Raw genomic sequence first — 25,780 nt, 5'->3', positions numbered from 1 at the left:
GCAGAAAACCAAACACGACATGTTCTCACTCATAAGTGGGAGTCGAACATTGAGAACCCATGGACACAAGGAGGGGAACATCACACACTGGGGCCTGTCGGGGAGTGGGGGGCTAGGGGAGGGATAGCATTAGGAGAAATACCTAATGTAGATGACGGGTTGATGAGTGCAGCAAACCAACATGGCACATGTATACCTGTGTAACAAATCTGCGTGTTCTGCACGAGTATTCCAGAACTTAAAGTATAATTTAAAAACAAACAAACAAACAAAAAAAAGAGCCTTTGTCTGAGAAACATGAAGAATGTGACAGTGACCAGAGGGCCGGAAGACCAGGTGATTCTGGGGCTGGATGGGGTCTCCTGGGAGATGAGGAGGTTGGGAAATTCAGAAACGATGGCTAGACTCCCTGCTTGCAGAAACTTATAAATAAGAAAGGAAGATGGCATTGACCTGGAAAGATAGATCGGTAGGTTTCCACATGAGTTGAGTGAAGCCCGACTTAATATTAAGTGGATCACTTAATATGGCTCTGGCCCCAAACCACGGACAGAGTGTGGCTGACTGCTAAAAAAAGTAACTCAAATCACGTGCCCTTTCTAATTATTATAACACACTGACAAAATTTATTGGGCACAGACTAAGTGCCAGGCATTATACCAAGTGTTGAGGTTTCAACAAAGCAGTAGGAAAAGATCTCTGCCTCCAATCCAGGGTGTGGGTGGAGTAATCTGTGATATTAAGTGCTAAACTTAGAAGGCTGAGGAGATGCACGAAAAAAGAATTCTTCTCTGTATTGGTGCAATCAGGGAAAATTAAGACCCAAAGTATGAGTGATCCAAGCCAAAGAGGCAGGGAAAGGGTGCAGGCACCTCAGGGAGAGAGCTCACCATGTACAAAGACCCAGAGGTAAAACAGAACTCACTTTGCTTACAGTAATGCTGTGTTTCTTGAAGTGGAGTCGGGGCTGGCAGCATCAATGTCTCCTGGGAACTTGGTGACAATGCAAATTCCGAGGCGCTACCGTAGCCTTATTGACTTAAGAGCTTCTGCACAGCAAAAGAAACTACAGATGGAACCCAGCAATCTGTGTTTTGACAGGCTCTCCAGGTGGCTCTAATTCAAGTTTAAGCTTGAAAAACACTGAGTACAGAATTTCATGGTTGAGTGGTCAGAAGTGTGGTTGGAGAGAAGAGGAGGAACCAGATCGTGAGAAGCCTGATGTGATTGAAATTTTATCTTTAGTGTAATGTGCTTTGGAGGAACTTTAATACGAGCAGTGACATGACACTTGGATTTTTGCTTCATAAGTGTTCCTCAAAATTGCTGAGCTTGTTACTACTTCTAAGCCTTTGTGTTTGCTGTTGCATTTGCCTGAAACATTCTACCTCCAGATTTTTAAAATATGAACTCCTCTTTATTGAGTTCAAATGGTACTTCCTCTGATCACCCCACAATAAGTGGTCCTTCTGCTTCCCTCTCCCATCAGCTTGGTTTATTCTTATAGCTCTTATCCACACCTGCAATCTTCCTGTTTAGTATGTATTTGTTGCCTGTCTCCCTCTACTAAATCATAACTCGACAAAGGAGGAAAACAGTCTGCCTTGCTCACCCTATGTATCACCACTTCCCTAGCGCAGTACTCTGCACATAGTAGGTGCTTTCAGTCAGCAAACTCAGTGAATAAAGGAAGCACAAAGCCCACAGCAACTCTCACCATGGAATTCCCACAATGGTCATCAAAATAGATGCTCTGGACCAGGGGGGTTACCTGGGATGTCTTCCAGAAAGAGGCAGGCATTGAATTTTTTTTTTTTTCCAGGACAATAAGGTGAGGTAAAAAGGAGAAGGGAAGAAGTAATTCAGAAAGTAGACTCAAAATGAACTCAGAGGTCAAAACCAGCAAGTAGAAGGCAGGCAACCCAAGTAGATTAAGTGTGTAAAGACAAACCACGGAAGGAGAATGATGAAGAAGGTGGGTGGGGAGCAGGAAGGCAGGTATGATTTGCGGGGAGCCTCATAAACTTAGAGACTAGTAACGAACTCTTTCTCCTTGGCCATTGCTCAAAGTCTCATTGAACTTTCTGTCCCTCAGTCCATCCATCCTTCTCAGGATATTGACTCTTTCTAAGTTAGAACGAATGTCCCTGGATATTGGGTTTCCACAAACAAGCATAACTTTTTAAATGTAAATACATTAAATAAATAGAGGCTGTCACTTTTTCTGTCAAGCATAGACAATTTTTTTGGGAGAATCAACTGTCATAAATTATCATGATCATTTCACAAAAGGAAATACGTTTTAAACCCAAAATGTAGGGAAGTGAAAGACATTATCTCAGAATTAAAGACTTTGCTCCTAAATGGGCTAAATCTCATTTGCTGACAAGCTCCCAGCATTGTCCATACTGTGTTTTCCTCCCGTTGCCACAGATTGGTGAGAAAGACCCACATTGGAACAGAGGTAAGCATTTGGAACACTGCCTTGGATGTGATACAGCCAGCCCCAGAAGGAGGCGGGGTGAGGACTGAGTAAGTATATTTAAAACAAAGCTGGGCATAATGGCTCACGCCTGTAATCCCAGCAATTTGGGAGGCTGAGGCTGGAGGATTGCTTGAGCCCAGGAATTTGAGACCAGTTTGGGTAACAAAATGAAACCCCATCTCTACAAAAAATAAAAAATTTACTCCAGCATGGTGGCACGTGCCTGTGGTCCCAGATACACAGGAGGCTGAGGCGGGAGGATTGTTTGAGCCCAGGAGGTGGAGGCTGCAGTGAGTTGTGTTCATGCCACTGCACTCCAGCCTGAGTAACAGAGTGAGACCGTATCTCAAAAGTAATTAATAAATTAAAATAAAATAAAAATAGAAATGAATAGCAAAATCAGTGGCTTCTTACCTAGGCCTAGAAAGTTGAAGTTAACTTTACAGGATCACTAACCTTATAGACTCACCTATTTAATCTTTATACTTGCATCTTTTGTTGTGGTAAAATATATGTGACATAAAATTTACCATTTTAATTATTTTTAAGTGTATAACTCTAGGGCATTAAATATGTTCATAACATTGTGCAGTCATCACCAGTTCCATTTCCAGAACTTCTTCATTATGCAAAACAAGCTATCATTAAATAATAACTCCCCTCTCTTCCAAGCACCCACTGCCGCAGATCTTGGTAACCTGTATTCTATGTTCCCTTTCTATAATTTTTTTAAAATTCTTGGTGCTTCATGTAAGTGGAGTCATACAATATTTGTCCTTTTGTGTCTGGCTTACTTTACCAAAATTAATGTTTTTGAGATTCATCCACACCGTAGTATGTCTCAGCACTTGATTCCTTTCTGTGGCTAAATAATACTCCATTGTATAGATATACCACATTCTGCCTATCTGTATATTAGTTGATGAACACTCGAGTTGCTTCCACCTTTTGACTAGTGTAAACAATGCTATTCTGAGCATTGGTGTACAAATATCTGTTTGAGTCCCTGCTTCCAATTCTTTTAAGAGTGAGATTGTGGGATCATGTGGTAATTCTATGGTTAACATTTTGAAGAACTGAACCCTCTTTTTAACTGTCAAGAAATTGAAGCCTGGAGTGGGTGCAGGATCTTTCTCAGGTCACACAGCATTGAGGAGGCAGCAGAGTTGTAACAGGACTCCTGGACTTTCTGTCAATCTCAGTGGATAATAACAGATAGAGGGGAGAAACCAGAGAGTCACGATCAAGGCCAGTGACAGGCGCTGGGTATCCCCTGGGCAAGAGTCTTTTTCTGCAGTCAGTTTTTCCAATACTGGACCAAGCACAAAAATGTTCATGTCTCTACAACTGCCAACCTAAGAGACTGGGTGGGCAGAGTAGTGTGGAAGAAATAAGTCCAGAAATGGATAGGAATAAAATTAGAACACTTTTGCTCAAGTGCTTGAGGGAAGGCACCTACGTCTTGGGAGAAGTTAAGAAGCAATGAAAATTGATGAGAATGTTCTGACTTCAGAATTCTGGGCTAGTCCTAGGAAAGAAAGGCCTGCTTCTAAATAGCTGAAAAGCAAAATTTGGAGGAATAAGATGCCCACCCATGATACAAGCTCGAGCCTTAGTACAGCAGGAGGTAGAAAAACTTGCTTGTGAAGAGTGTGGATTTGGGATGGAGGCTGCAAACCTGGGTGCAAATTCCTGGCTCTTCCACTTATCAACTTTGTCGCTTATGGTAAGAGTTAACCCCTCTCTGAGCCTCAGTTTACATATCTGTCAAATGGGGCAATAATAGTACCTATCTCATAGGAATTGATATCATAATGGTGCTGATGCTGCTGATGCTGATAGATCATCTCATCCCAATGCTTCTGGACCCTGGTGGCGCATTCGATCACCTAGACAGTTTTAAAGTCACTGATGCATGACCTCCACACCCAAAGAGTCTGATTCACTTGGTCTGAGATCGTGCCTGTCCCCCCTCTTTTTTTAAGCGCCCAAGATGATTCCAAGGTGCATCAAATTTGAGAAACAGTGTGTTCTAGTGCTTTCCAAGAATCACCTGGGAATCTTATTAGAATGTAATTTCTGGTTCAGCAGGCCAGAGGTGGGGCCAGAGATTCCATATTTCTAGCCAGCTCCCAGGGTGTGCTGGTGCCAAAGCCACACTTTGAGGAACAAAGTTTTTTAAAAAGACTACCCCAGGGCTGGTCGGATCTGGATTAAGTGTGTGGTAGATGTCAGTAAGAAGTAATAATGTCCTTAGATGTTAATGTTTAAGATGTCCACTGGGTGCTGGAGTAAAGGGAGTGATCCAATAACAGAAGTAAACCTACAAAGTTTCCTACAAGAGGCAAAGGGCCTGTTGCTGTAGCGTGGACTTTAGTTGATGCAAATAACTTCACAGTAGCTCCTGTTGCTCAGAGAGATGGGAATAGAAGGCCTAAGAATAACGATCATCGTGAACTAGAGACCGTTGATGGGGAGTCAGCTGGAGGCTCAGTTCTCACATTGCAGGGGGGTTTGGGTCACGTAGGAATCCAAGCTTTGGGACTAGGAAGTGAATGTTTGGGGATAAGAATTAGCACACTCCATTCATTCGTTCAGGAAATATTTACTGAGCATCTCTTAGGGCACAGTGTTATACTAGGCACTGAGGGTCTAGTTATAACCACAGCCCCTGCCTTCAAGGAGTTCACAGTCCTGTAGGAGGGGGACAAACCATAAAACAGGTGAAACGCAGAATACCGAGGGATCACTTTAGTGGGGGAAGCCTTTGAGGGGGATCCTTGGCCCAGTCTGAGGGAGTTATGAAATAATTCTTGGAGGAAGCGATGGCTGAGCTGAGCCTTTAAAGATAAGTATGAGCCCCAGAAGAGTGGCTGGAAGCAGAGGGGGTCTCAGGCAGAGGAGAGAGAATAGGCAGCTAACACAAGAGTCAGAGAGAACAGAGCCTCTTCCCAGAAGTAGCTCAGTTCCTGAGTGTTGGAAATGGGGATGCAGCCAGAGAAGAGTCTGGAGAAGTATAAGGGGCTCAAATGTCCCACTCAGGCATGTGTACTTCGTTTTGAAGCCCGAGGTCTATGGGGTCAATAAACTCCCTGAAAAGATTGTGCTTATATGTCTATGTGCATTATCCTGGGATAAAACCATTGCGTTTTCATCAGACTCTCCAAGGGACTTTAGATCCCCAAATAGATAAGAACCCCTGGGAGTCTCCATTGTTAGGCTCATTCTGTGCAGGCAACAGAATATCACAACACTGGGGTAGAAGGTGCAGTGATAGAAGAAGAGCTCACCACGCTTTTGTTTTCTTCCCCCTTGAATCTTTGCACAGCAGTTGTCTCTGCCTGGGATGTTCATTCTCACCCCCACTGCCACCCACATCTCACCTAGCTAATTCTTACTCATCCTTCAGATCTCAATTCAAAATCTGCCCCCTTAGAAAAAGACTAGCTTGACTCCCCCGTGACATCGGCCCCCCTCCCATTACACACACCCAGAGCTGCTTTGAAACAACTGTCACATGTTATAATTATATAATACATAATGTAATTCATCACTCAAAGCTATCTGCACTCCCCTCATCTACTAGTAAACACTCCTTGTGGGCAGATAACATCTGTCTTGTTCATAGCTATAATCTCAACACACTAAACAGGTTCAGGCACATGGTGGGGCCTGAATAAATATTACTGAGTGATTACATGAATATTTGAATAAAAACGTGGATTCACACAGCTGATCATTACCACCTGAATTGTCTCCACCTCAACCTTAATCTTACTCCCGATCCAACTTGTCATTTTGTATCTGAGGATATGACCCTTGTAGACCAGTAGGTTGTTGCCCATAGTACGGTGGAAAAGAATTGCAGAAGGGAATTGACTGTACTGGGCAGGTTTCTGAAACCTGCCTTGGTGGCTTTATATGGATGTTTTCAATCACTTAGTGAGCAGGTGCACTCCATGTGCTAGAATCCTGGGACTTTTCCAAAGTGGTCAGTGAACCCCATCATTGACCAGCACCAGTATGTTATTCTCTCCTTTTTTTTTTTTTTCTTGGAGAACCTGATATCTATTTTTCAATGAACATGTTGCTCTATTTTGCTTATTCTTTCTGAGCTGTCAGGAAGGTGGGAAGACTTTCGTTTGTTCTACATCATCCCATGTGAAGAGAAGAGAAAAAAAACTACCCACATTACAGTAGCAGCTTGGGGTTTAATATTGTTAGAGTAAGGATGAGTAATTCTGAAGGCAAAGAGTTCAACTAGGGTGAGTCAATGGAGTATTTCAGTGGATGTCAAATTAGCAGAATCAGCCTGCTTGTTCTAACTCTCACCCAAAGGCCAAGACTCCCCAAAATCTTCATGTTACCTCATCTTGCCTGAACTTTCATGAGCCTGTCTCCTAATCTATAAAGTGCTGAGAACAATATTTATCTGTTAGTATTATTGTGAGGATTACATGAGGCAACATATGCAAAGTTTCTGTCACTATATTTCCTTCTCACTATACACTAGCCTACACTTCCAAGAAACCTTTAGATTAACCTAGCTGTTGAACCCCCCCATTCTAGGCAGCCCCAGGAAGACAGATGGCAAAAAATGTGAAGCCCTGCATCAGAGGGCTTGCAAAAACATAGTAGAACAAAGAAGAAGAAGAATAAAACCATATTGAACAGCTTCTTGGATAGCATTAGCCCAAAGGTTTGATTTTGCATCTCTAACCAATAGGGAACTTTCTATGTCCGTAAGCATCTTTTCTTCAAATAATTGCTGACTTTTTTATTTTTTTTCGAAGCTGATGGAACAGGAAAGAAGAAGGAAAAGAAGCCACTCTTTTTCATTTCTTCAAAGGCAACCCAAATTTGATCCCGTTAGTGAATGGCTCAAGATAAAAACAAACTCTACTTGTCTGCTTTCTGTGATTAAACAACTCTTTTGTTTGTCAAATAGCAGGGAGAAGAGAATAAAGGAAAGCTCTTGTCACTGTTAAGTGCTCTAAAAGTGCACTCCCTCCCCGTTCTCAATGGGTCAGGTGTGCCAGTGCCTACAAAGCGATTCTCAAGCTGGGAGGCAATGCTGGACTTCAGCTTCTTAGACTAGGAGAGAAAATGGGATGGGGATGACAGACCCTGAAAAGCCCCCATAGGACTGTGGAATTCTCAAGTTGGGAAGGTTGAAAACTCGTGTGCTCTCCCCCATTTTTCTTCCATGGATATCGCGACATTGGAAACCAGTCTGTTCCATGACATTCTCCATACAGCAAGTCATATTCTTGAACAAAATGAATAAACTGCTCAGAAAGACTTTTGAGAGTCTGGAGGAGGGGTCAAACCTAAGTCCATCTTGCTTCACTGAAATTCAGCTTCAGTTTGGCAATGTGAGAACTTGGGTTTTCGTGGGCGGCAGAAACTTTTTTGTGTAAATTACTCTTAGGTTTTGAAAGTTCTGGTTGGAATATAAAGGCAAAGGTGTTGTCCTGTTGAAAAGGTGGACAGATGTAGCAAATAAAAATATAGGACACCCGTTAAATTTAGATTTCAGGTGAACTAGGATTATTTTTAAAAGTGTAGTATATCCCATGTAACATTTGGAATATCCTTACTCTAAAAAACAGAAAGTACTTGGCTGGGCACGGTGGTTCACGCTGTAATCCCAGCACTTTTGGAGGCCTAGGTGAGAGGATCACTTGAGGTTACAAATTCCAGACCAGCCTGGCCAACATGGTGAAATCCCGTCTCTACTAAAAATACAAAAATTAGCCGGGCATAGTGGCACACACTTGTAATCCCAGCTACTCAGGAGGCTGAGGCAGGAGAATCACTTGCACCAGGGAGGCGGAGTTTGTGGTGAGCTGAGATCGTGCCACTGCCCTTCAGCTTGGGCAACAGAGTGAGACTCGGTCTCAAAAAAAAAAAAAAAAAAAAAAAAGTACTCATTGTTTGTCTGAAATTCAAATTTAAACGAGCATCTTATATTTTGTTTGGCAACCTTACCTACTGACAATTTAACTACATCTCTCATTTCCTGTTTCGTTTTCTTGTAAACAGTATGGGGGATGCAGCAGTACAGGTGGGTATGGATAAGATCAGAGAGCCGTTTAAAGCTTTTGGAGGACATCACTGGGGTGGTTTGATACATAGGTTTTAACATCAGGAAGGGCTAGATTCAAACCCCATGCCTGTCTCTTACTACATGATCTTCAGCAAGTGACTTCCCCCTCCTAAACCTTCTTTATGATAAAATGAGAGTCTTACTATCCAACTTATACAGTTGTTGCTGAGTTGAAATGAGGTGACATTAAAGCACCCAGCACACTGTAACTCCTGGATAAATGACAGCCCTTGACATACACTCTCTAGCAGGCAGTTCCTTCTGCCTGCAGTGCCCTCCCTCAACTCCTACTTAGTCATGAGGCTTCCTGCATCTTGCCCTCCCGAACACTTAAAGAATGTTGTCTAAACTGTTAGAAAAGCCCACACACTCTGAGGTATTGCATTGGTATCAGCATCAGTGTTTATAAATGTTTTCCCAACCAGACTAAATTTTTTTTACCTCAAGATACCCAGTTTTCTCCATCTCCACAGGTTCAGCATTTAACACAGGGCTTGACACATAGGAGGAGCTGGATATTTCCTAAATGAACATGTTATCAAGCCATTAACACCTTGGCATAAATTATCTATGACGGCAGTTTCTAAATGATAGTCCGTGGTGCAAAAAAATAAAGTCGATGTAAGAGAGTTTCTTACAACGCTAAAATTATTATATTTAAAGGATTGCCTTTTATTTGAGACTATTCTTATTTGTTTAGAGTTTTTTAAATAAAAACCATGTCATTTATGGAACAATTTTTAAAGGTATTTGAAAGAATAAGGAGTTGGCAATCTCTACATTGAGCTACATCCACATCTCTGTATCTGTCCCTATATCACTGTCTCTCTATATTTCAATGTGGAAGTTTCAACACGAAAAATGCACTAGTTCTTGAAATTCACAAGTCTGAGAGCCACTGCTTTATGAAATGAGTAAAAAGCAGAATTGCAGGGAATGTAATCCAGGGTTGGTAAATTTTCACTGGAAGAAGAAGAGAGGAAAGAATTACAGCATGAGACATAGCTGGAAAGATATTTTATCTGAATAAAAAGGTGTTTGGGGGTGCAAAACGAGGAATTTAAAAAGAAAACAAACTTTTTCTACTTCCCAGCTCACCTAGGACTGAACCTCACCATCACAGAGCTCAAAAACTTAATTTACTTGAGTCCAAGGCCCTCCCAACTGTCCCTAATCCAGTTGCTCAGGTCAGCAACCTCCTTCAAAGAATAACAATACAGTACAAGGAGGGATGTCCATCCCATTGACCTCCAAGGACCCTCCTGTCTTTAGAATCCACATCAGACCACTCCCTCCAAATGAGAACTGCGGGACCAGTGCCCCAAGCAAATTCTGGGAACTCTGCCCTTGGCTTGGCCTCAGAATTACATTTCTGTGAAGACAGTTCCTTCAACCTCTGCAGCTCCATTGACCATGATTCCAGGCATTGTGAGGTCATTCCTCAACCCTACCTCCCTCTGGCCCTCCCCTCTTTGTCCTGGACGGACACATCTGTCACTTTTAAGTCCCTATTGCTCATCTGTCATGGTGCACAACCAAGAAGAGACAAGGGAAGGGGCCAGATGAATGGTCTGCCACTAAGAGGAAGACTTTGACATTTAAAAAATTCTCCATCTCTCTCCATGTGTCCCATTCCCAACTCAGAAATAATAATAATGGTAACAATAATAACTTTATTATTGTCATTGAGAGCTCATCGGGTGACAGGCACTACGCTAAGCACTTTACATACATTATTTATTAAATCCTCAGAAAAACCCATGAAGGAGACATTAGTATGTTGCAGATGAAGACACTGAGGCTTGGAGAACTTACATTGACCAAAGAGCTTCTCACACCCGGTAAGTGGCAGAGGGATTGGAAAGCCAGTGTTCCTGATTCCAAATTTCTGTGCTTAACCTTGCCTCACGCTGCCTCCACTCAACCACCTTCGCAGTCTCCTAGCTGTCCACCAAATGAGTTCAAAATTATCTCACAAACCACCTTCACAGTCTCCTAGCTGTCCACCAAATGAGTTCAAAATTATCTCATAGACTCTCAAGAGCCTTCAAAGCCTGATCTCCATCTGCTTCTGCAATCTCATCTCCCAATGGAAGCCTCCTAGAATCCTCCATGGCAGGTATTTTGGAGTCCCCTTTCTTTAAGAAGTCTTTTACCTCTAAGCAGTCTCCCACATTGTTCCTCACTCTGTTTTTCTATCCCAAATATACTCATGTTACAAGCCCCAGTTCAAGTTTCAGCTTTCTTAGCACACCAGGCCCAATAAGTTCACCCTAATCTTAATCTCATAACATTTAAGGTTTGGTGAACCATGTAGTGTTCCCCACCCATGACCCTGAGTTGCCAATAATCATCCCTTATGTGTGTTTTCTGGCTTCTCATCTTGACAGACACCCATGGGGTGGGGCCATGTCATGGCACCTGTGTCTCAAATCACCTTACTGGAAACACAGCAAATGCATAGTATTTTATGACTGATCTCCTTCTTGCTGCTTCCTTTCTCTTCTTTCTTCTTACTGTAACTGCACTAGACCAATCTGAGTCAACTGTTATGTAACAAAGGTGTAGAGTCATTTCTTTTTAGCTGCCATGGACTCCCAGATTGAAGGTCACATAACATTAGCATGCCTGGATAAACCAAGTATGCAACCACAAGGGGAACCTAAGTGCTCAGACCAAGGAGCAGGGACTGAATTAAGACATGGACACCACGTGGCAGAATCCAAGATCCAATCAGATCGAGCTCTGGAATCACCCCATGGTGGAAGCCAGTCAGATCATTCCTCTTGGCATCACCTCATTGCAAGATCCAATCAGATCACATCTCATTACCCTATCCTTATGAAACCTGACTCAGCCCCCAGCTCAGGAAGGCACTGCTTTGGGAGCTATCACCCCTGTTTTCTTTATTTACTGTTTTATTACTGCAAGTAATAAAACCCCCTTGCTAAATCCTCTTTGATTGTGGTCGTTGGGCCATCACCCAACAAGTGCTAGAACCCACCCATTGTGTGGATAACACTATTTCTTCTTCCTCGTTCCCTCCTCATCCCCTCCCTTTGGTATTTCCTTTCCTTCTTCTTTCTCCTTTTGGTTACCCTCTGCTTTGCTAAGCATGGCAGGCAGCTGCCAATGTGGCTCCCAGTGATCCCTGCCTCATGATATTTGCAACCTTGGGCAATCCTTTCCCACTGATGCAGGGTGAACATAGTGACTTGCTTCTAATGAACAGGGTACGACAAAGGTAATAGCACGTGACTTCCACGATGAGGTTACAAGAAACATGACTCTCTTTTGTTTAGCACTCTCTTGGCAGCCACTCTTTCTTGTCCTTTCTCTTGCTCTCAGTCTGTTGAAGGCAGCTTCCATGTTGTAAAATGCTCTGTGGAGAGACCCATATCACAAAGAATCAAGGAAGGCTTCTAGCCAACAATTCAACTGAGAATTGAGGTCTCAGTCCAGCAACCACATGGAACCGTGTCCTGCCAGCAACCACATAAGAGAGTCTGTGAAGTGGATCTTTCCCAGCTGAGTCTTGTGAGAGACCCAGAACCAGAGGACTCAGCTAAAACATACCCAGACTTTTTACCCACAGAGTGTGAGATCAGAAGTATGTTGTCTTAGAGGATGATTTGTTAACCAGAAATAGATAACTAATACATTAAGTATCCATTTACTCAAACATTTTTTGAGCATTTAACACGTTGCCCAAGTGAAATGAGGGAACACTTGGGTGAACTAGACATGGTTCTTTAGTTTTGAAAAGCTCTAGCTAGCCTAGTTGGAAACTGGGGAGACAGAAAAGTTGTGATATTATTGTAAAATCATACTTTAAGAACTCTAGGCCGGGCACAGTGGCTCACACCCAACACTCTGGGAGGCCAAGGTGGGTGGATCACCTGAAATCAGGAGTTCAAGACCAGCCTGGCCAACATGGCGAAACCCTCTCTCTACTAAAAATACAAAAATTAGCCAGGTGTGGTGGCACATGCCTATAAATCCTAGCTACTTGGGAGGCTGAGGCAGGAGAATTGCTCCAACCCAGACGACAGAGGTTGCAGTGAGCCAAGATCATGCCATTGCACTCTAGCCGGGGTGACAGAATAAGACTCTATCTCAAAAAAAGAAAAAAGAAAAAAAAGCCAAAACCAAAGAAACTCTAATAGGAAAAAGAAGAAAGACCTAGTCGAGTTTTTAAAAGCTCTAGCCTAGTTGGGAGTTGGGAAGAGAGGCAAGTTACCAGCTCATCATAATATTTAATAGGAAAAGGAAGAAGGACCTAGCAGAGATGTGTACAAGGAGCATCTTATTCTGCTTGGGAGAGTCTAAGGAGGCTCCAGAAAGGTGAGTGGTCTTGAAGGACAAGTGGGAGGTCATCAAACTGGGGGAGTTGGCGGGGGTAGGGAAGAACAGTGTAGGTAAGAGGAACACCATAGGTGAAAACACAGCAGCCCAAAGAGGTTTGTCCTAATTGGGCAAACAATGGAAAGTTTAACCTTCCTTATTCTGATTCCTGTGCAACAACAACAACAAAATGCATTCATTCCACATTTGCTCTGCTAAATATTAACACTCAGTAGCTCACTGAATTCTTATAAATGGGAAAAATGCCCTTTTATAGGCAAAGAAATTGAGTCCCAAAGAGTAGAAGTGACTTGCTCAAGGTCACATAGCAAGTCACTGGCTAAGCTTGAATTTGAATGTTGATATGTCTGACTTTAGAGCTGCTCTCTCGACCATCCAATGCCTGTATTACGTCTGTATTATACATCCAATGCCTGTATTGTGTCTGTATTATACATCCAATGCCTGTATTGTGTCTGTATTATACATCCAATGCCTGTATTGTGTCTGTATTATACATCCAATGCCTGTATTGTGTCTGTAACAGGCAACACAGAAAGGGAGGGGCTTTTAGTTGCCACTGAATAGGACAAGTCTCCAAATACCTGTGGACCCACACATTTTTCTCATGGTCTGATATGAAAACAAACAAACAAAAAAGAGGCTGAACCAGTCAGGTTCTCTGTCTGTCCCGAGGCAGCAGTGGAGTGGAGTGGACAAGGGCACAAGCCTGGGTTCAAATCCTGGCTCTTCCACCTACTAGCTGAGTGACTTAGACAAGATATTTAATATCCCTAAGCCTCAGTTTTCCCATCAGTAAAATGGAGAGATAATAGTACCTAACTCATAGAGTCAATGTGATAATCTAAGAAAAGCAGATGCAGTAAGAAGTTGATTGAGTCAGGACCTCAGTGTAAAGTCCACTCACGTAAAAATCTAGTAATGAGGAAATAAAAGAGTAAGGGGGGAGATAGTGAGAAAGAGAGAGAGAGAGAGAGAGAGAGAGAGAGAGAGAGAGACTGACTACTCCAGGCAGGCAGGCAGCCCTACATATTTTCCTCAAATTCTGATGACTTCACAATTTCTATTTTCTCATATTCAATATACCATTTTCTTGAAACAATCTGATGTTGTTGGGGGAGGGGATGGAACAGGAGGAATTTATTCCCCATTCCTTATGTTTCTCTATAGAGGGACCTCCAATAGAGTGACATTCCTGACCTCTTGCCCCACTTGTTTGGTGCATCTGGAAGAAGAAACTGAAAGCACTCATCTAAGTCATCACTCTCTTGGGATCCACTTGCCTGCAGAAAGTGTGCATTCTGAGGTTAGACGATCAGGCATTGTCCTACTGGTCTGGATGAAGTTGGAGTGAGGGATAAATTCAATTCAGGAGAGTATTCACAAGCTGTGTCCTCCAGCAGAGCTTTTTTATCAATAATAAAGGTGACACTTTGATCTCCATCTGACTGAGTCTTCCGTGTCTCCTGTAATTAGTTTTGTACCACTCTGAAAAGGTTTACTTCTCTATGTTGCTCACTTCAATTCTTCATTAAGTCTTCTTGTTACAATTCCAGATAACTATCCTAAGAAAACTTTCTGCAAAGATAGCCCTTCCTCTGGCTTCCTTTTCCCCTAATATTCTGGCTCCCCACCCACCAGGTCCTGAATCATGGGGCAATTTGGCAGTTTCACTTTATATCCATGCCTTACTCTCTGCCAACCTTGCAGATGCCCCAGCTCATCCAAGTCTTTTCTAATTACTTCTTGGCTGATAACTATTCTTGCAATTTCTTCATGTCTGGTAAATGTTCCAATTTCTGCACTTTGTCTTTCTCGTTGACTACTTAAAAAAGCCTTGGTAACTCTGGCATTTTTGAATCATCATTAATTTCAAGCTTGTCTTCTTTTATTAGCTGTTCTACATTCCCACCAAGAACTCTTTCCTCTTTGATGCATTTGAGAGCCTCCATTTAATTTTCCTTGCCATCACTGAGCTAGGACTAACATGGACTAACTTACTACACTGATGTCCTTGCAGAAGCAGCAGTAGACACAGCATGAGGGTGGGAGTTCCCAAGGGTAGAGAGCTGGCACTGTGCACCCTCAAAAATCATTTCCAAGGGCTTGCTGCTCATCTGTCTGTTCTGAAATGCTTTCCAAGAATTACTCTTCTGAACTAATGAGGCACAGGAAAAAGTCTCCAGAAGGACACTAATAATGTCCATATTTACTATGAGAGGAAGGTGGACTGATCAACTAGCTTTCTCCCATTAACATATATGAGATTATTTCCTTTTCTCTTTCCAGGTGAGTTACTTTGTCACTAGCAGATATTTCCCTGGGAGGGTGGGGCATGCAGAGGTGCTTTTGTTTGTTTGTTTGTTTTTGAGACAGAGTCTCACTCTGTCACCCAGGCTGGAGTGCAGTGGCATGATCTCACCTCACTGCAAACTCCGCCTCCCGGGTTCAAGCAATTCTGCTGCCTCAGCCTTCCGAGTAGCTGGGATTATAGGTGTGTGCCACCATGCCCAGCTAATTTTTGTATGTTTAGTGGAGATGGGGTTTCACCATATTGGCCAGGCTGATCTTGAACTCCTGACCTCGTGATCCACCTGCCTAGGCCTCCTACAGTGCTGGAATTACAGGCACAAGCCACAGTGCCCAGGCTGCAGAGGTATTTTATGGGAGATAAAAGGCAGAGAAAAGGGATGGGTCCAGAGTTTGATTCTCAATAGGGTTGTCCATCCAGTAAGGCATTCTGTGATGATGAAAATGTGTTTGATTTGTGCTGCCTGACGTAGTGGCCACAAACCACATGAAATGTGGCTAGTGACATTAGGAAATGGGATGTTATCCTTTATTTAATTTCAATTAATTTAAATATAAACAGCCACGTGTAACTGATGGCTGCTATACTGGACAATGCAGCTCCACAAGATATTATTTTGAGAGTATCTGGGTCTTCTCCTTTTACAGAAGCCATAGCTCTTTGTGAGTCAGCAGATAACATACAAGAAGACAAAGATTAATCTGACTCTCAGAAGCTGGGGCCAATGGATGGATGTCACGGATTGTAGCTCCATGCCCATGGGAGCTGCACTCTAGTGGTTGTTTCAAGCAGTGGTCACAGATTGGTAATTTTCAAGCTAAATTCCATCTGTAGGCATGTTTGACTTACACAATTAAAAAATCAATTAGTTGCTGACATTTAAAAGAGAAAAAAATCTTTATGCAAGAGATTTTTGCATAAAGATTTGGATTTCCAGCTAATCTTGAAAAATCAGAAGACTGCCCCCAACCCCATGCACCTGGCAATATTCAGATGGAGATGGGTAGCAAAAGCCTCCTTTACCCAAGGTAGGAATTCTTCAGTTGGCCACAGTCTCCACCACTCCTTGTCATCTAAGCATCTCATGTAGGCATTTGGATTTATTTGTCTTTGTGTCACAGTTATAGGCATAAGCTTTGCTTAGCATCAACAAACTGAGTTTGAATCCCATTTCTGCCTTGTAACAAGCTGTGTAAACTTAAGCAAGTGACTTCACCTTTCAGAACCTCAGCTTCCTTAAAAGCAAAGTGGGGGCAGGTGCGATGTCTCACGCCTGTAATCCCACCAATTTGGGAGGCCGAGGCGGGTGGATCACTTGAGGTTAGGAGTTCAAGACCAGCCTGGTCAACATGATGAAACCCCATCTCTACTAAGAATACAAAACATTAGCTGGGCGTGGCGGTGCACATCTGTAATCCTAGCTACTTGGGAGGCTGAGGCAGGAGAATCACTTGAACCTGGGAGGCAGAGGTTGCAGTGAGCCACGTTCGTGTCACTGCACTCCAGCCCGGGCAACAGAGCGAGACTCAGTCTCAATAAACAAAACAACAACAACAACAACAAAGGGAAGTGGGGAAGGTCATAATTGTACCTCAAATGATTGTCCTAAGGATTCAATGGAACAATACTTGTAAAACTTTTGATATAGAGGCAGGCCTATGCTAAGTGCTCGATATATGGTAGCTGTTGGAAGGAGAAGGAGGAGATGAAGGAAGAGGAGACAGAAAAAGAAGAGACAGAGGAGGAGGAGAAAGAGGGAAATAAGAGCTCCCAGTCAGTTTCCAAACACATCTAAGACAACAAAGAAGAAAAAGTGCTATTTCCCCAGTGAAAGATTCCCTAACCTCTTCCCAACATAATACCACAACCACCCACTTTGTAAACCCATGGGTAGGGGGTGGGGAAGAGAGGGAATGTGTTAATAAAAGCAAGGACATAAATCAGCTGGACCCTGGGGCCTTTGCCCTTGGATCTGCAACCTTTGCCCTGAGAACCTGGTCTCCTGTTCACTTCTGTTATAAGGTAACAGCTCCCACACTTGAGACCTTGTAACAGAAGCACCAAAGGATGTGGACTTTCTCAAAATCTGTGGGGGCTCAACTCCCTTTCCCACTCCACTGTCAGTAATCAGAAAAGGTCTCCATGTGACATAGTTTGTACATGTCTATGAGAGGAAATCAAATCCTTCTAAGACAAATAGAGGGAAAGTTACCAGGTGGCTGTTTGCAAGAAATAAAGACAGAAAACTTGACTAAATTCTCAAGCAGTTATGACCTCAGGTTCCCCATTACACAGTTTCTCAAAGTTGATTAGAGAACCATGTAATTTAGAATATTCTGGGGGAGGACTATACAGGGTCCTGCACCTAGATACTTAGATTTAGTCCATTTTGGGGTGGGATTGAATCTGTATTTTGTAGTTATACAAGCTGTTTTACCAATCAAGGCACATTAATGATGTAAATGAATAATTAGTACCTGATGAGAATAGCCCAACACACTTCCCACCTCTGGGGAAGCATGAGGATTACTGCAAACTGGGTCGTCAGAAAAGGCCTCTCGGAAAGGAAAGTCTTCCACTGGCTCTTGAAGTATCCAGATGGGGGCCATAGGAGGAGGTTAACTTATTCATGCATTCATTTACCAAATATTTACTGAATACATCTTGTGTGACTAATTTGTTCTAGGTTCTAAGAATAGAACAGTACAAAAGACAGACAACTGGGCATGCCTACAGTTCTAGCTACTTAGGAGGCTGAGGCAGGAGGAGTTGAGCCCAGGAGTTCAAAGCTGCAGTGAGCTATGATTGTGCCACTGCACTCCCGCCAGCCTGGGTGACAGAGTGAGACCCTGTCTCTAATAAATAAATAAGCAAATAATAAAAATGTTTACACTGAACTTAAGAGAGAAAAAAGCTCCTGCCTGTCCTCATGGATTTAGTTGGGAGAGACAGGCAATAAACAAAATATATAAGTAAAATACTTACCTTGTAAGATGGTAATAAGTGCTAAAGAGAAAAAAAAAAGCAGATATCTTTGGTAGAAACATGTTTCGAATTTGAATGTAAGATGGTATTATACGAACATGGGTCCCTGTCCATTGGTGAGATCTTGGAGGGAGGCCTCCAACTACAGTGAACCATCACACTCCAGATCTATCCATACATACACACACCCATCCGCCCATCTGTCTACTGTCATCTATCTATCATCAGTCCATCCATCTATCCCCTCATCTACCCATCTATTCATCCATCCATATGACACCTGTCCATCCTCCGTATCCATTTTTCTGTCTTCTATGCTTTCCTTCATTCATTAATTAAACCTACTTATCCAACTGTGTGCACTTGACCCTCTGTGAAGTTCTAGAAATATGAAAGTGAACAAAACAGACATTGTTATGGGCTGAATTATATACTATATTCCCCTAATTCCAATTTAAAAGCCCTAACCCACAGTACCTCAGAATGTGACTGTGTTTGGAGACAGGGTCTTTAAAGAGTAATTAAGTTCAAGTTGGGGTCATTAGGGTGGGCCTTAATTAAAAATGACTGGTGTCCTTATAAGAAGAGAAGATTAGGACACAGACAGAGACACCAGATACATTCAAGTGCAGAGAGATAACCATGTGAGCACACAGTGAGAAGATGGCTGTCTCCAGTCAAGGAGTAAAATACTTGGATGGATGAATAGATGGGTGGATGAGGGGATAGATGGATGGATCAATGATGGATAGATGACAGGTAGACAGATGAGTGGATGGGTGGGTGTGTATATAGGTAGATCTGGAGTGTGGTGGTTCACCATAGTTGGAGGCCTCCCTCCAAGATCTCATCACTGGACAGGGACCCATGCTTTTATAACATCATCTTACATTCAAATTTGAAACATGTTTCTACCAAAGATATCTGCTTTTCTTCTCGCTCTCTCTTTAGCACTTATCACCATCTTACAAGGTAAGTATTTGACTTCTGAGAAAGGTCTCAGAAGAAATGAAACTGTTGTTACCTTGATCTCAGATTTCCAGCCTCCAAAACTGTGAGAAAATAGATTTGTGTTGTTTAAGCCACCCAGTCTGTGATATTCTGTTATGGCAGCCCTAACAAATGAATTCAGACACCATCACAGAAACAGGTGTTCACAATTAAGAGGCAGAGAAAGACAATTAAACAGACAATTACAATACAAACACATCTCTTTACCCTGCCTGAAAGCCCACCGATAAAAATACATCTATTTGAATTAATCATTGCTCTTTCGTTAATCCCATGAATATTTATTGAGCACCTTCTATGTTTCTGGGTGCTACACTAGGCTTGAGAGATAAAATGACAGATAAGGTAGATATAGCCATTGACTTCAGAAGTTCACAGGCTCTTCTACACTTCCCTGCAGACTTAACACTGATTCTACTCAGACTATGATAAGGACATACAGTGTAATGTGGTAGAATAGGACCGTGGACTTTGGAATTAGACAGACTGGAGTTGGGACCAAATTCTGCTGCTAATAGGTTTTGTGACCTCAGCAAGCTTAACCAGTCTGAGACTCAGTTTATCTCTGAGATGGCCATAACAATGCCCAGATAAGATTGTTGTGAGAATTAAAAATGATCATGAACATAAATTAAGAACTCAGTAGAAGTTTGACATGGTTATCACTGTAGCCTCTGAGGCACAGCCAATCAGAGGATAATAAATATCACAAACGTGGAGTGCTTTCTTGATATCAGAGCCTGTAAGTAATTTGCATGTATCATCTTTTTTAAATGAAGGAAGCCTCTTCCCTACCTCCCAAGCCTTTCCTAGTTTCATTTTCTGTTTTTTCTTTTGTCTACTTAGTTTTTAAATAATTCTCAGGAAAGTACTTAAGTCCCAAGATCGCGTGAAGGAGAGGCTATAATCCTGTCGGGAAAGAACTTGAGTCTTTCTTCCAGTCATAGCTCCCCCATCTCTCCATTTTGGACGCTGGCCCAGGCAAACCTGGAAGACGTGTCTGGAGGGAAGGGGGCTGCAAGACTCTCCATTATATCTGCCGTCATGGACAGCACATTTGATTACAGGTCTCCATCAAGGTGATGCTGTTGTTTCTGTATATGTCACCTCTGCCAGCTTCTGTAGTTAAATTTCCTCTAGCACCGTAGGGAGGTAAGATCTGCTTCCCTTCCTAGAGGCCAGAGACGGGAGACAGCAAAGAGTTTGTTATCATGGAAACCACGTCTCCCCCTGGGTCCCAAGGGGCACTTCTGGAAATGGTTCAGAATTTGATCACAGTCTTCAAGCGTGGTTAAAAGCTGTTATTTCCTTGCGTCTGATAAACGGTTGTTGAGAAGCTGACAGTTCTGGTTTCGCTGGGTGAAGATTGGATTGGGGGAGGACTTGGGTCAGGAAAATGGGAACATATAACAGAATGGGGGTGGCAGAGACTCAAATCCCCGCACAGCACCCCAGACTGAAGGGATGGTTTGGAGATGGTCCCACCTTGGCTCCCTGTCAAGAGTCAGAAAGTCAAAGGAACATTGAGGTTAGGTGGAGCATCGAAAGTGACATGCCCTTACCTCACAAGTGGCTCAGCTTTAAAGAAAGAAATAGAAAAACCTGGATAAGAATCACCAACTCTGAGGGCCTTGGAAAAAATTCTCCAAAAACATTTTGAGGGATTGCAAACTCAAATACCTGTAGGAATCAAAAGGAAAATGCCATAGAGTTAAGTTGAAATGAGCTTGGCGAGGCTTTGGAGGAACAGGAGAGCACACACCTTATCTAAAGGGGGTGGCACGTACCAGCTCCAGCCCTGGCCAATTCCCCACTTCTTTAGGAAAAGCCCCAAATCTGGAATTCTAGACAAAAATCTCCCAACATTTAAATGTAAGCTAAGAATTCAAACATTTTTTAATCACATCGAAGGCCAAATAAAACATATCTGAAGGTCAAATCCAGTTTATTCATTTCAGTTTGCAAACTGTGCTATGAATGCTGAAATGAAATCTGAAATTCAAGAAGCAGAGGGAAACTTTATCATACCTCAATAACCATAACAAAAGACACAATAAAAGGAATAGTTATGATTTATTCAGTCTTCATTGTGATTATACTCTTCCACTGGGTCCTCACCACAACGCCTGGGGTGTGGGAATTTTTACTCCAATGTACTGATGAGGAAACTGAGGCTTGCAGAGGTTAAGACACTTGTCTAAGGTTAAGACACTTGTCCGAGGCCACACTTTGCAAAGTCCCTGCAGATGGAGTAATCATTTCTCCATGTATCTCTGCAGCACAGAAGGCCCCAGACACCTCTTCCTCCTTCCAAATTTTGCCTTGCTATATGCATTAGGCTTGTACTAAAGGAATGGCTTTTAACCAGAGCAGAGGGCATTTCTGACCTCCCTCCAGGCATATTTGGCAACGTCTAAAGACAGTTTTGGTTGTCATAACTGGTGGAGGTAGAGGGTGCTTCTGGCATCGAGTGGGTAAAGGTCAGGGATGCTGCTCAGCATCCTACAGTGCGCAGGACAGCCCCAAACAACAGACAAATCTCCAGCCCAAAATGTCAATAGCACCAAGGTAGATAAACCGTTGTCAAAAAGAATTAGGGGAGGGAGAGCTGAGGGCTGGAGGTTACTAAGGAGATAAAAAGGAGACAGAGGATACTGCAGACAATACCCGTAAAAGTAGCTGTGTCATCAGAGAACCTGTATGATTTGCTAAGTGTTCTCAACCACACCGTCTCACTACATCTTCACTCTGGCCCCACAGTACAACTTCTTATCACCAGTCCACAAATGAGGATACTGAGGCCCAGAGAAAGAGAGAGACTTTCCCCTAGGCTTCATAAATGGCATTGTACAAATACTTACTGAGTATCTGGCGTATGTTTGTTCTGGTTCAGGAATTTGTCCCTTCTGCTAACACTTATTAAGTATTTGCTTACTTGCCAGGCACATCGCTAAGAATCTTATATTCATCATCTCAGTCAATCTTTCCAACAACCCAGTGGAATAGGTACTCTGTGCATCTCCATTTTTATAGTTGGAGAACTACAAAAATTCTTCTGGAGATTCAGAGAAGTGAAGTCATTTGACCAAAGTCACCAAAATTTGAACCTAGGCATTTATGACTTTGACTCCTGTGATCTTAACCACTTCACTGTCCTGAAGCCTCCCACAGTGATAATCCAATGAGGAAGCATGTATTGAGTTCCTCATTTAGAGAAAATCAGAAACACACAAAACCAATTATGGGCCAGGTTCAAAGCCTCATGCCTGTAATCCCAGCACCTTGGGAGGCTGAGGTGGGAGGACTGCTTGAGCAAAGAAGTTAAGACCAGCCTGGGCAACATAGCAAGACCCTGCCTCTACAAAAAAAAAAAAATTAAAAAACAAATTAGCTGGGTACAGTGGCACATGCTTGTAGTCCTAGCTACTTGGTAGGCTAAAGTGGAAGGATCACTTGAGTCCAGGGGGATGAGGTTGCAGTGAGCTATGATCATAACACTGGACTCCAGCCTGGGTGACAGAGCAAGACCCTGACTGTTAAAAAAAAAAAAAAAAAAAGAAATGAGAGAGAGAGAGAGAGAGACATTGTGGAACACATGCTGACTTCAAGGAGCTTGTGTTCAAATGAAACATCAAGCACATTTACCACTAGCTGTAAAATAAAATGAAAAGTGATCAGGTATTAAGAGTCCAATAAATCACTGTAAGACCAGAGTCTGCAAACTATGACCTACAGGCCAAACCCAGCAGGCTGCCTTTTTTTGTTTTTTTTGGAGATGGAGTCTCGCTCTGTCCTCCAAGCTGGAGTGCAGTGGCGCGATCTCGGCTCACTGCAAGCTCCGCCTCCCAGGTTCACGCCATTCTCCTGCCTCAGCCTCCCGAGTAGCTGGGACTACAGGCGCCTGCTACCACGCCTGGCTAAGTTTTTTGTATTTTTTAGTAGAGACGGGGTTTCACCGTGTTAGCCAGGATGGTCTCGATCTCCTGACCTCGTGACCCGCCCATCTTGGCCTCCCAAAGTGCTGGGATTACAGGCTTGAGCCACCGCGCCCGGCCTTTTTTTTTTTTTGAGATGGAGTCTCATTCTGTCGCCCAGGCTGGAGTGCAGTGGTGTGATCTCGGCTTGCTGCCACCTCAGCCTCCCGGGTTCAAGCAATTCTCCTGCCTCAGCCTTCAGAGTAGCTGGGATTACAGGCATGCACCACCATGCCCAGATACTTTTTGTATTTTTAGTAGAGACGGGGTTTCACCATGGTGGCCAGGCTGGTCTCAAATTCCTAACCTCAGGTGATCCACCCACCTCGGCCTCCCAAAGTGCTAGGATTACAGGCGTGAGCCAATGCACCCAGCCTGTAGCTGCTTTTGAGCCGAGTAGTTGCTACAGAGACCATCTGGCCCATAAAGCCAGAAATGTTTAATATACGACCCTTTACAGAAAAAGTTTGCTGGCTCTTGCTGTAGGAGAAAAAAAGAGGTGATCAATATTGAAAATTACCCACCTTGCATGCATCTCTCTAGATCTACTGGTGACTGGTTATTCCCCATAAACACTGGAATCATGACCCCAGGAGATGACAATATAAACAATGGAAATAACAAATTCCGTGCACTGGGTGTTGACTATGTGTGAGGCATAAGGCTAATCCTCTCGAATTCCCCCAACAAACTCATCAGGTAGATGTTATTAACCCCCTTTTATACATGATGAACTTGAGGCACAGAGAGGTTAAGTGGTAAACGCAAGTTCGGTGACCTAGCAAGACACAGAAGCAGGGTTCAAAGGTGGGCACGTGCAGCTCTGAAGCTGTTAGCCACCTCTGTGTGACAGCACACAGCACAAGCCCTGGCTCCTGATAGGTCTTCCCCAAATAAAACTTTCTTCTTCTCTTTCTTGATCAGGGTTCCTACTCCTGCAAATCACTAAGAAGCGCCTGCAGGGCCCAGAAAGGCTAGAAAACTCTTTTCAGAATGAGCCTGCCTGTTTCAGACAACACCTAGCAAGTCCCAAACTTCAGCAGGTTGCAAAGCTGCTAACTCAGCCTCACCTCGGGAAGCTGGTGCCTCTTCCAGACGGACTCAAATGCCTTCGCACCCACAGTGGTCCAGCAGTTGATATTTACACAGCACTTTACAATCTCCCTTGGTTAATCCAATGTGTTCCCTGGTCACTTCCCATTAAGCCAAGTGGAGCCTCCTTTTCACTTGTTCTGAATTAAAGTGTCACTTTTCCCAGCAAGAGACTACAGGTGGAAAGTACAAGCACCGAGCTCGGAAGGCAAGGGAGGGAGACTGGGACAGCCCCGAGTCAGCTCCCAGCTCCTTGCCTGGGCCCGTAATGGTACTGCCACATGCAACCCCTTCCCACACACGAGTTAGACAAAAATAATCCCAGAATCTCAGGGAGTTTTAAAAACTGACAATATCTGGCCTAGCTGGTGCAGGAAAATATTTGAGAACAGCAGTTGGACCTGTAAATATCTTTTGTGGTGTTCCCAGGCTAGCTAATTATACCAGCTGTGCAGCCAAGGCACACCTGGGATGTTTTTGCGAGAACTAGCTCATTGCAGACTGCTGCTCTGAAGTCAGCTGTCCCTGGTCAAGGAGCCCAGAGCCTCAGCTCTTTCTCCCCAGCTTGATTGCAGACCATAAAGGCCAATTGCCTCCCAAGGCGTTCAGTGACTGATAAATTGCTGCCCTAGCAATGGTGAAATGGTTACCTGGCCTCCCTTTGGCTGCAAAACCAGGAGCAAGAGAAAAGGGCACTATGTATTTTAGTAGAAAGGATTTAGGTTTCAATTCTCCAGCTCTGGTTCTCAGCTATTTGATACTGAGCAAGTGACTTAGCATCTCTGAGCCTTGATTTCTTCTTCCAAAAGACATGTTGTCATCTGGGGCTGTCTTCAAGACATAATTAGATAATGCAACAATATATTTTTTAAATTGTAGTAAAATACACATAACATACAATTACCATCTTAACCATTTTTAAGTGTACAGTTTAGCGATATTAAGTACCTTCACATTGTTGTGCAACCATCACTACCGTCTATCTCCAGGATGCTTTTCAGCTTGCAAAACTGAAACTCTATACCCATTAAACACTAACATGATAATATTTTTGCTTAGTGCCTGGAACATTGTGTTAGTCCATTTTGCATTGCTATAAAGAAGTACTTAAGACTAGGCAAATTATAAAAGAAAGAGGTTTATTTGGCCCACAGTTCTGCAGACTGTACAAGAAGCATGGCGCCAGAAGCCACTCCTGGTGAGGGCCTCAGGAAGCTTCCAGTCATGGTGGAAGGCGAAGGGGGGAGCAGGTGTGTCACATGGTGAGAGAGGGAGCAAGAGAGAGAAGAGGGAGGTGCCACAGTCTTTTAAATAACCACATCTTGCTTGAACTCAGAGAAAGAACTCATCATCACCATGAGGAACATACCAAGCTATTCATGAGGGATCCACCCCCATGACCCAAACACCTCCCACCAGGCCCCACCTCTAATATTGGAGGTCACATT

At 43.2% G+C, this 25,780-nt stretch overlaps 1 long non-coding RNA gene across 2 annotated transcripts; it reads left to right on the top strand.

The window, feature by feature from the left end:
* Positions 1 to 8,445: 8,445 nt before the first annotated feature.
* Positions 8,446 to 25,490, top strand: LOC103876107. 2 transcript variants are annotated; one of them, XR_635195.4, is made up of 4 exons: positions 8,446 to 10,252; positions 10,347 to 10,435; positions 12,858 to 12,938; positions 24,165 to 25,490. It is a non-coding gene; the product is annotated as an uncharacterized LOC103876107 (long non-coding RNA). The 2 variants fall into 2 exon arrangements; XR_001893177.3 differs by lacking the exons at positions 12,858 to 12,938; positions 24,165 to 25,490 and adding exons at positions 10,628 to 10,713; positions 11,126 to 12,523.
* The last annotated feature ends 290 nt before the right edge of the window (positions 25,491 to 25,780 follow it).

The sequence above is a fragment of the Papio anubis genome, chromosome 9, assembly GCF_008728515.1.
Source record: "Papio anubis isolate 15944 chromosome 9, Panubis1.0, whole genome shotgun sequence".
NCBI lineage: Eukaryota > Metazoa > Chordata > Mammalia > Primates > Cercopithecidae > Papio > Papio anubis.
The sequence above is the reverse complement of the archived record's forward strand: the minus strand, read 5'-3'. Positions and strand labels throughout refer to the sequence as shown.